The 12,387-nt window shown below is 35.6% G+C and overlaps 1 long non-coding RNA gene across 1 annotated transcript; it reads left to right on the top strand.

Moving 5' to 3' along the window:
- The first annotated feature begins 11,107 nt into the window (after positions 1 to 11,107).
- Positions 11,108 to 12,367, top strand: LOC121808318. Its single transcript, XR_006052172.1, has 4 exons — positions 11,108 to 11,167; positions 11,281 to 11,372; positions 11,460 to 11,544; positions 12,062 to 12,367. It is a non-coding gene; the product is annotated as an uncharacterized LOC121808318 (long non-coding RNA).
- The last annotated feature ends 20 nt before the right edge of the window (positions 12,368 to 12,387 follow it).

Below are 12,387 nucleotides of genomic sequence, written 5' to 3'. Positions count from 1 at the left end.
TGATTGACTGAAGACTACAACCCTTTTTGAAAGTTGATGGGATGCCAATAAGTTTATTTTCATTCAAATGGAGGATTAATAGAGATGTACTCAAGTTTCCAAAACAATCAGGGACTGCTCCTTCCAAATAATTGTAAGATAGAAGGAGGATTTGGAGGGATCTCAAGTTGCAAATGGATGTGGAATATCACCTGCAAAAAATAATTTGAGAAGATAAATGCTCTAACATGTATTTGTTGGAATGCTAATAGTTTTAGAAGATATACTACTATCACCCAACATTTGTGTGTCCTAAAAATAAAAAAAAATATTATTCTATCTCTCGTTAAGTGATCGTATTCCTTTTGGGATGTCCTAAGTTAAGTGTGTTATTTTATTTTTTTTGGCATTCTCTCTTTCTTTTTTGACTTACAATCATTCTCTCTTTATTAACTAATGGAACATCAAACGCTTCTTTTAATGAGAGACGAATGGTGTATAATATAATGAATTTTAACTAACGGTATTACGAAAAAGGTAAGGTTAATGTACCTTGATGGTGGAATGATATTAATCATAATAATTAATTATAAATTAGAATATATTGAAATTAAATGTTAAAGCAAAAGGTTGTTCATTTTGGAGTAATAAAAAACGGATCCATTGAGGTCTTATGACAATAATTTTTTTTAATCGAGTATGGTTACAATGCTTAAAATACTTGTCATAGAAATTTTAATCGAGTATGGTTACAATGCTTAAAATACTTGTCAAGTTTTCTATGACAATAAGGCTATGATTAGCATTTCAGAAAATCCGATTCAACAAGACAGAACCATGAGACAGAACCAAACATGTGGACATGGTTAATCATTATGGTAAATTTTTCAAATGAACTGCACAGTGCTGTCAGAAATTATATGTTCCGACCAGAGAGTTTAATATGTGATATGACTGACTAAATGACGTGATTTAGGTGTAAATATTTTCATAGATGAACTTGAATGTGTCCTCTGTATTGTGACCAAAATTTAGCTTCATATGAGGTCGGGGTGAATTTATAGTGATTTTTAACAAAACGTCCCGCAGTTCTGCCAGTTTTCTGCCTTGTTAAAAATGACACCTAGTTTCAAGTTTAAAAGTATTATATGATGCATGTATGTCCAAGGAACGTGTTTAAATGTTGAAATCACTTGTGATAAGTGTGGAATGTGTTACGTGTGTCTTTACACCTTTGTGACGTATGTTGGGTTGCGGAATTTGAGAAAAAACGATGAGAGAGAAAACGATAGGACATGCATAGTAAAATGTTGTTGTGGAAGGCTGACTTGTGTTGTCGTTGACAAGGGTGTTGTGTACTCGTGAACTCGAGGATCGAGGGTTGCTATAAGTTGGGTTGTGAATTTGCTAAGCGATCGAGGTGGGCTTTCTTTTCAAACCTTTTTACTTTTTCCAAAAAAATATTATGTGGCGATATAAGGGTGGTTTAACTGTTATGTCATGCCATGTTGTTTTTATTATGAGATTGTGTGCCTGATGCCTAGTTCGTATGAGTTTACTCCGTTGGGCTATAGGGCTATATTGAGATTGTGCTTGATGCCTAGTTTGTGAGTTCGCTCCATTAGGCTATAGGCTATGATAAACGAATTCGGGTCTGAGTAGGGCCGCAAACCCTATCAGGCTGTGTACACAGAGGGGATCGTGAGACGTCCTTGCTAGTTCGGCCAGTCTCGTGGGCGAATAGTGTGGCCACACTTTCGTCGCACTATGGTAAGAGGATGTGAATGATTGGTTGTTGAGAAGTGGGGAGATTGTTTTGCCTGGCCAGGCTATGAAATTGTTTTTGTGATACTCGATGATATTTCTTTTCTAAAATGTTAAAACTCGAGATCACTGGTATGGATGACATAACTTATTAAAATGTTTTCGGCATGAGCCCATTGAGTACAACAAGTACTAGCCCTGCATATTATTTTTCTTACGTGCAGGTTGAGCGGGATGTTGCGGAGGATGTTGAGTTGGCCTAAGAACTTAGGATGCGTTATGTCTTCATACATAGGCGTTATCATTGACTCTCCCTGAACCTTATTTATCCGCTGCTATGTTTTAAATTATGTCTTAAGACCTTAATCTTTTCGTGTTGTGTTTGAACATGTATGGTGGTGTTAGGTTTAAACGAGTGTTTACGTTGTCTTTCTGAAAATGGTGTTTTCCGAGATTTAAGTTAAATGTTCGCTTTACCTTAGTTTTTTTATATATAGTTGTACCTCTTAAGTCAAATTTTTCCGGTGCCCCTTTCTAAAAGTATGTTTCTTTACGTCTTTAAACAAAATGACCTTAAACTTCTTCAAACTAAGTTGTTTTCTTTCTTTAAGTCTTAAGTTGTTCTTTTAAACTGTTGTCCATGCATGTCGGTCACGATCGCCGCGTTTGTGATACCCCTGGTATGGGCGGTCGTGACACCAAATCCATAAGATAAAATCCAATCACTCTAATTGACCCCAAATTATTTAAAAGTAACCCACTTAAAATTAGCCCACCATTTACTAAATCAATCTAGACCAAAAAGTTAATCAATCCTTTCTAACCCATTAATCAATCTAGACCAAAGAATTAATCAATCAGCCAATTTAAAGAATTATTAAATATAGCCCACTATAATCAGCCCTAATTTTTTCTAATTCATTCGGGCCATCATGGTATTAATCCCAGCCCAAAGAATTTTCCTTTCTAATTAAATTAATAATTTTGGTCGATTGATTCCTCCCAAATTTAATTGCCGTTGGAAAAAGCATCACATTCATTGACCGCCTCTCGTCTCTTCTGAGTCGCCTCGAATTCTCCGGCTGCGACGCCGCCGCCGATGCCGGCTGCTCATCGTGGCTTCAGGCGCCGCCGACGTGGAAGCAATCTCCGGTAATCTTTTCTCTCCGAATTTGCTTTCAGTTGTATGTTTATTTAGTTTTGTGGAAATGGTGTTCGAAATGGGTTTGCGAAACTGGTTTAGTTGGGGGCGAACTTGTAGTTTGTGATAATGCGTGCAAATTAAGCTAGAAAAAGGTGTGTTATGGAGTTTTAATTTGTAAAATTTCTTTGCGTAGTCTTTTTTCCCCTTGTTTGTTTGTATTTTTCTGCTATTTTGTGTTCCTTTTTGGTAATTTCACTGTCTTTGTTGTATGTCAGTGTTTATTTAATCGATGAGGCGGAATTCACGTCACCATCGACCTCCTCACGGACTCGCCGTCTGATTTCGTTGACACCGATTCTCGCCGATCGGTGAGAGGTGCTCCAGGATCCACTGGGCAGTCGCTGCCGTCGGAGTCTCACTTCGGTCGGTGTCATACTCCAGCCATCTCGGCTGCATCGTCACTGTCAATTTCGTCGGACTGCTGTGGACTTCGCGGCTTAGGAAAGTTTCCACTAATTTTCCACTTACAAAATTTTACCTTCCTGTTTGGCTAGATATGTTAGGGATATAGATTTGGGTTCATGAGATTGGGTTCTCTTCTTGAGCAAGTGGTGGATATGACTTTGGAGTTTATGGTGGAGCTAGGGCAAGTGGTGGATATGACTTTGGCCCTGGTGCTAGTTATGGTGGAGCAGGAGGGGGAATTAACGGAGGCAGAGCAGGTTATAGTGGCAGTAGTCGATACCATCCTTATTCAAGATAGATGTCTTTTAAGCATCTTGAAGGAGTTCTCACATTTCTCTTGGCTATTGCTTCTCGCCACTCGAGTTGACTAGATTTTCAATGTACTAGCAAGGAGATGATCTGTAGAAGACTGGAGAACCTTAGTATTTTGTTGTTTCTTATTCGCTGAATTCTAAGTTTTAAGAATCTCATTGAGACACTGTTAAGCTTTCTAATCTAGACATCTTACCCTCTATGAAATGTATTTTGTTCTATTTTTAGTTAGAATGGCCTTTTGCCTTTTTAGGTTCTACCTGCTAGAAGCTAATGTTTATCTAGAATTGAGTATACATGCTCAAGTGATCTGTGAGATGATGCCTCACCAGACATAGCGCCTCTAGCTGTTTTGAATCTGTGATTTGTGTCCAAGCTTTCTTGTGTGTTCTTTGGAAGTTCTGGCTGGATGTATTAAAGCCTCTAGTTCAGGTAGAATCTCTTTAATGTTTCAGTTACATTGATTTTAGGTGAGTGTTGATAGAGAAAGCTATGAAATACACACCTAGTAGTTTCGGTAGCAAACTTATCTAATTTTTAGGGATTAATCCATTGACTTAGTAGGTTAAATGCTCATTCTAACTATAGGTATAACGATATCTCATGACACTGTATTTGCATTGCAAATGCATATTTGTTGCTTTTTCATTGCAGGAGACCTGGGGTTGCTGCTAATTTTTGATTTGTTGTCATTTGTATTGACTGCTGAGATTATAACTTTTTACAGATATCTGAGTATATTAAGAATATGTTATGGTTTCAATCTTTTTGTCAAGTATGTTCCAAAGTTAATATATTGTGTTGTCTTGCATGGTCTAAACTCTAAACCATAATTTTTTCGTTTGTTTTTTATGAGCTTTTGGTACATCTGACTTGTTGACTAGAGTTATATTTATAATGTGCTTGAAATGTTGATGCTGTTGTCAAGATGATAGAATTAGTCTTATATAATGAAGACAAGAGATGCTGCAATAGTTATTCATATTCAGCCTCAAGTGTGTTAATTGATTCGTTTATTGGCTGTAATGGTCTTATTATGACCTTGGTTTGCTCCCAATTGCTTTATTAACTGTTCTGCTCTTTCATTTGATTGTGTCTAAATGAAAACTGGATGTCTACTTAATTGTCTTACTAGTGTAGTGTAGGTTTGATTACGTTTTGCTAATTTATTTACTTTGTACCAATCTTATCAGTCTTATCCCAGTTAAGATGACCGTTTTCATTTTTCGCACATGTTTTGTAAAAATCATAATAAATAGTTAAAGTGAGGGGAAAGTAAATTAAGAGAGAGAATAATATGGAAGAGACTCAGTTCCTCATTTGGTTTTTGTCATTGCAAAGAGATACAAATGAGTTTAAGCTACTTGTCGATGTGTGATGGTTAGTTATTTGTTTTATTTGACGTTTTATGTCTCAAGAGTAAACGGAAATTGGTATGCTATATACTATACACATCAATTCTTTTGATTCATCAATTGTTATAATCTTTTCTCAAGGATATCGTGCATTTTTTTTTCTTACCCTACAAATGTGTTCCTTCAGAGGGAAGCTTTAACAGCAATCTTTCTACTCCCTCATGGAGAGTTTGTATCTGGCTGGTGCTCGTCAAACGTCCTACGAAGAGGATGCACCATTAGAGTATGTATTATCTACATCATCTCAAGAATTCTTATTTCACCAAATTAGTCAGTTACAACTATTGCGTGGATCTTAAACACCTTAAGTCGTCAATGTATATAGACACATAAATTTGAATTCGCCCTTGCAGTGTACCTCGTTCATCTTATGATCATACGAGAACGTCTTTGTTGATTAAAGTTATTGCAAACCTTCATTGCTTTGTTCCGTTTCAATCGGGGTATGCTGCTTGATAGTAATATTTAACAACTAATAACATTTGTTTCAATCCCAGATGAGAAGGATCTGTTTCTCAACATGTTCATTCGGTTCATAGAGGACTATTAGAAACTGTCAGATGACAAAGTGTCCACAGTTAGCAAGAACTTATGTATGCATGCATCTAACTCTTCCCTTGGTTAATGAAGTAGTAGTACATATCTATATTCTAATACTCTGTTGCATGTAGGTTCACTGTTAAGTCATGCAGAGTCTTTAGTTCCAGGATTTTTGAATGAAGATGATGTACAACTGCCTAGGTAATTTGAATATATGCCTTCCTTCCATGCTGAAATCGGGTATAAATTATTTCTTCATGTCCTATCTTTCTTATTTTGCAATTTAGATAATGAAACATTCTAGCAGATGGTCACAATGCTGCTGCTTCTTATAGCTGCACTTTTTTTTTCTTTAATAAACTTGCTTCACTCACCACAATTATTCATTATGCGCAGGAGTGCATTCTGTACTTAATGTAATTTTAAGGCTATCTGAGATTGACAATCTTCTTTGTAGGTTATTTGTAAGTCAGTTTGAGTGCCGAATCGTTCGTGCTGCATCGGAAAATCATTTAGTCCATGTAAAACCTCTCTGGCTTAACCTATGGATATCATTCATCTTTCCATAAAATGTTAAGTGCATCTGTTTTTGGGGTCTTAATAGAAATGATCGTTACCTTAGTATACATATATATATATATACATATATATATATATATTTATCATAATCATATCTGTTTTCTTTTTATAAGATTTTAATGAAGTTTGTTTCTTCTTGCAGGAGCTTGGGAAGAGGTTGACTGCAGGAGCAACTAGCTTCCTATATTGGACTCCCGGCCCTGATGAAAAAAGAGTAGGTACATTTTTTTGTAAGAAATCAACTTATGTTGTGATGTAGTACTTATTTTTTCTAGTGATGATAAAAGAAAACGAAAGAAATTCTCTTTTTTCTATGATATAAAACGTTTCCTTCCTTTCGCATACGATTTGAAAATCATGTTAATAAAAACCACATTTAAATAACACTTAATTTGTTCGGGGTCTTACATGATATGCAAATGATTCACACTGTTTGTAGGGAATAAGCTTCATAAAAAGGAATTTTAATGCCAGAAAAGGAAGGTAGGAAGGTAAGACCGATCTTGTAAAGATGACAGCGAAGATGGCAGTATATATTTAAAGAAAACAATTTAATCGATCAATGAAAATTGAATGTTGGAAAGTTTCGAAGATGATCTAAATTGACAGAGTATTATGTTTTTTATTCTGATAATGATACACTGGTAGAGGTTTGCTTTCTGCATTTTGGTATGTGAGAAGGTACCGGGTTTCCAGCAGGTAGGACATCCGAGCTTTTATTGTAGTCGTCAAATCTTGGTCTTTGCGGATTCTGGTAACACTTCTTCTCATCTTTTTCGGGTGTCATTCAAACCCGTATATACTCAACTTGTGATGTTTCCTACTTATACATGGGTGCCTAACTGCTATTTATTCTCATTCATGCCTGATATGTTGATTTTATAGATAATTTAAATGTTTTTTTTGTAATTGACATGTTATGTGATTAAGAGTAAATTTCCGAGAGGTTGTCTGCCATGGCTCTCTAATATGTGCATCTCCCTAGTTTTTAATGATTTCATACACATCACCAATTGATAAACAACGAATATTAGCTTCATAAATATCCAAAAATTGCACTAGTACTATGCTACTTGCTATTTGTGTATGCATGCAAGATCTTCTCTATATTGATTGTCACTACTTTCACCACTTTTTTATGGGTTATTAGTGTAGGCTTCATTTCTCTCAAGGGTTGGTTTGTAAACTTGTTGCTTACTAACTTCTGGAGAACTAGGTTTCCCGTGCTTCAGATAAAGTGACAAGAGTGTTCTTTGGTGCCCGATTTCTTGAGCTAAGGAGAGAGAACTATTCCGGTTTTGAAAAATTAATTGAAAAAGCCATAGGGCCGATCGACTGAATGAGAGCTTTATGAGTTGCAATCTTGTTGACATTGGTGCATAAAAATGATTTAGGCAATAGGACAAAAAGCCTCATATCCAAATTATCACATGCCTAACCCTAAATAAACCCCTAGTGAGCCAGTTTGAGCCGCAAAAGCCTAATTTCTTTGTTGAAAATTTTGAAGTACTATATTAGCCTGCTTATTATATCCATTTTTTGGCCTATATTTTCTACCCTAGTCACTAAAAATAAAATGCTAGCACATTCTCTGGAGGGTATATATGGTGGCAAGAAAAAGATGGAAATCCTGGAAAATTCTTGGGAGGGTATTTATGGTGGCAAGAAAAAGATGGAAGTCCTGGAACATTCATCAGGTGGTATTCATTTATACTGAGATACAAAGTGAAAAGTTGTGTCTTCAAGCAAAAATAAAATAAAAAGGCAGCCTTTAATGTGTAAAAAAAATCCAAGGCTAGAAAAAAAAGGCAGCCTTTCATGTGTAAAAAAAAGCCAAGGCTAGAAAAATAAAAGGTAACCTTTCATGTGTTAAAAAAAAGCCAAGGCTAGTAAAAAAATAAAAATAAAAGGCAGCCTATGATGTGTAAAAAAGAGCCAAAGGCTAGAAAAAAAGTGAAAATAGAAATCTGCTCAAAGGAATAAGATGACTTTGTTTAGATGGTAGAAAAATTCAAGTTTGGGGTGTTGAGCTGTCAGAATTTTGCACGCATTGAGTGAGATGTGAAGGATGTTGTGAAGGATGCTATGATGGATGTGCTAGTATTTTAAGAATGTGATAAGCTACTTAACCAAATATGATCACACCTTTACCAAAAGCCCCATTACATCCAAATGAATAAGACCTTTTGATTTATGCATCATATTGACTTGTGAGCGATAAATTTTGCTTGAGTTTGGGAGAAAGATCTTACGTGCTTAAAATAAAGAATAGCCGGAAGAAACTCTCTTTATGAATTAGTGACGATGGTTTGAGACTCCCAATACATAAATCGAACTTACATTGAAGCATTGGGATGCCTAACTCTTAGGGAATTAGTTCGTGTACAATTCTTGTTCTAAAGTCTTACCCGCGAGTGAATTCGGGGTCAACCTAATTTCTCTAAATGATTTGTGTGATTTGATGTGACTTGAAGTAGAGGATTATCTAATGTCTTGTGAATGTGCTTATTTGTCTAACTTGACTTGAAGTAGAGCAAGACTTATGTTTGGGGGTATTTGATGTGTGTGAGTAATTGTTTAACTTGTTATTATACAATGGATGGAATGGAGGGTAGCGCACTACTGCTCCAGTTCAGTTTTGACCATCTCACTATTTATTCCAGTGAGTTAAGGGTATAAAGCTGCAACCAATATTTACTTCAATAGTCAATCATTTATTTTTATAAACCTAACTTTAGTTCGATATTTAGTGTGTCATTTCATACTAAAGCCATCAATGAAGAACTATTGCAAAATCTTTCTGATGCTCTAAACTTGTCGGTACCTGATAAAATTGGGGTTGTACTTGCGTTGTCTAATTCTGAATAACACGATATATTCACTATGCCTGGATGTGTGGTTAGTTATTTTCTTCTTTGTACATACATTTAGATATAATTTTTTGTTTAGTTGTAGGAAGTGGAATACATACAACAGTTTATAATTTTTATCTCTTTGGGATTCTTCTACATGCTGCACTAAACCTGTAACCCTTTTCTTGGTTGTATGCAGGAAAGACTTTGTGTTTGAGTTTAGGGTTGTTTGAGTCAGATCACAGAGCAATCATGCTGCATTTGAGGCTACTGAGATAATTCAGCATATTCTAGTGTTACTCGTAGTCGATTTGAAGGCCTCCCTAAGCATTTAGATTCATTCTTGCATAAATAGACTAGAAAGTACTTAGTCGATCTAAAGGTCGAGGGTGGTAGGGGGCGACTGAGTTCTTAACATAAAAGAAACCAGTGGAAAGGATGGAAAACTGAAGGCACAAGTCTATTTATTGATTTTTGAGCTTGCTTTGCTTGATCATTTGCTTCTTGGTTGTTGCACCTATATTTTTCTGCTTATTTAATTCATTCGTTGCTGCATTTTGCAGATTTATAATTAATCTGTTAAATATATTATATTTTTGTGAGTTATACTGTGGCTGACGTTTTTATTCTTTTTCTAATCCACTGTTTGCTGTCTTGCTGCTCTATAAATAATACATACATAGTATCCTATTTTTCTTTATCTCATATGCCTGTACAAATATGTGCTATATTAGTGTTTCTTTGATATATAAATCCCCCACTGATTGTCAAATCTTGGCATCTTAATATATGCTTTTACAGGCTCTTTCCCAAGTACTTACTAGACACATTTGCTTTTTACTTTCGCATTAGGTTTGCTGAACTTGCATCTAAAAAAGAAATCATGGGCCTTGGAAGCTGGTTGAGCACTCAATTGAGTCTATAACAAATGTATATAGTATTTAGCATTGCAATATCTACACTTTGAGAAGATTTTGCCTTTTATACATATGCAGTTTTCAATTTCTCATTTTGCCCTACTGTTAACATGAGCATTTGTTTTGTATAGGTTCTTGCATTGCTGAAAAAATGTTTGGTATAGATTCAAGAGAGTTAAATGCTCCCACCGAGGCAAGTTACCCGAAGGGACTGGAACATAATACAAAGCGCTTGGCAGATGTCGTCTCAGATGCTTCAAATTTTCGGTCATTCATTATGATAAACTTTGTAAGCTTTCCTTCAGTACAACTAATTTTAAAATCTTATATAGTGCTATAGATTTCATGGTAAGGTTTCTTTGCTTTTCATGATTGAAGGTCGACAAGACTCAAAGCATGACATCTGCGTGTCTTAGAAAATGTATTTGCTTATGTGAACACACTAATGATGTGCTTGAGAGATTTTGAGATCAAATTGCTGGTTTTAACTAATGGATGCTAATTTTATGAAAGTTACTTTCAAATGAAAAGGTGAGAGTTTGAGCACCTGCAATAACTTAGACTTGATGATCTTATCTTAAATGTTTGTACTATATAGTCTGGGGACAATCTTATTTGTATTTTGCATGTTATTTGCAAGTATAGTGTGTGCCTGTGGATCTAGTGGCAAATTTCTGAACTTAAACCTAACCAACTATTTTTTTTGCTGGTATTTTGTGAATGGAATAAAGAGGGCTTCCCAAACTGTAGTTGCTATGTTCACAAGTCACTTAGCACATAGAATGAGTTCGTAAGTTTACCAGCATATTTTTTTTGCCATCTTGATCGTCTAATTGAAAAACTACCATGAACTGTTCAAGTGACTTCATTTCCTCATTTGGTTTTTGTCATTGCAAAGAGATACAAATGATTAGTAAGAAGAGTTTAAGCTATTTGTCAATGTATGATGGTTAGTATTTGTTTTATTTGCAAGAGTAAATGGAAATTGATATGCTATACTGCACACATCAATTCAATTCTTTTGATTCATCAATTGTTATAATCTTTTCTCAAGGAAATCGTGCATTTTTTTTTCTGACCCTACAAATGTGTTCCTTCAGAGGGAAGCTTTAGCAGCAATCTTTCTACTCCCTCATGGAGAGTTGTATCTGGCTGGTGATCGTCTAACGTTCTAGTTTGTGAAGAGGATGCACCATTAGAGTATGTATTATCTACATCATCTCAATAATTCTTATTTCACCAAATTAGTCAGTTACAACTATTGCATGGTGTCAATGTATATGGACACATAAATTTGAATTCACCCCTTGCAGTGTACCTCGTTCATCTTATGCTCATCAGAAAACGTCTTTGTTGATTAAAGTGATTGCAAACCTTCATTGCTTTGTTCTTGATGTATACCAGGGTAAATGATTTAGTAATTTTTGGTTTCAATCAGGGTATGCTGCTGATAGTAATATTTAACAACTAATAACATTTGTTTCAATCTCAGATGAGAAAGATCTGTTTCTCAACATGTTCATTCGGTTAATAGAGAAGGACTATCAGAAACTGTCAGCATTTTGGTATGCGAGAAGGTACTAGGTTTCCCAGCAGGTGGGAAATCCGAACTTTTATTACAGTCGTCAAATCATGGGTCTTGTGAAAGTGCTTATTTGTCTAACTTGCTTGAGGGTCGAGCAAGACTTCTGTTTAGGGGGTATTTGACGTGTGTGGGTAATTTAACTGGTTATTATACAATGGATGGAATGGAGGGTAGCGTACTACTGCCCCAGTTCAATTTTGACCACTTCACTATTTATTCCAGCGAGTTGAAGGGTATAAAGCTGCGACCAATATTTGCTTCAATATTCAAACATTTTTTTAATAAACTAACTTTAGTTCGATATTTAGTGTGTCATTTCATACTTAAGCCATCAATGAAGAACTACTGCAAAATCTTTCTGATGCTCTACATTTGTCGGTACCCGATAAAATTGGGGTTCGATCTTTGTCTAGGATGTGGAATACACACAACAGTTTGTTATTTTTATCTCCTTGGAATTCTTCTACATGTTGCACTAAACCTGTAACCCTTTTCTTGGTTGTATGCAGGAAAGACTTTGTGTTTGAGGCAGATTACAGAGCAATCATACTGCGTTTGAGGCTACTGAGATAATTCAGCATATTCTAGTGTTACTCGTAGTTGATTTGAAGGCCTCTCTAAGCATTTAGATTCATTCTTGCAAATGTTATCTCTTGTGCTGCTAAGTTGTTTTCTGTGATTGTTCCTAGTGCATAAATAGACTAGATAGTACTTAGTCGATCTGAAGGTCGAGGGTAGTAGGGGCCGACTGAGTTCTTAACTTAAAAGAAGCGTGGGGAAGGGTCGAAAAATGAAGGCACAAGTCTATTTATTGATTTTTGAGCTTGCTTTGCTT

Source organism: Salvia splendens, chromosome 6 (assembly GCF_004379255.2).
Source record: "Salvia splendens isolate huo1 chromosome 6, SspV2, whole genome shotgun sequence".
NCBI lineage: Eukaryota > Viridiplantae > Streptophyta > Magnoliopsida > Lamiales > Lamiaceae > Salvia > Salvia splendens.
The sequence above is the reverse complement of the archived record's forward strand: the minus strand, read 5'-3'. Positions and strand labels throughout refer to the sequence as shown.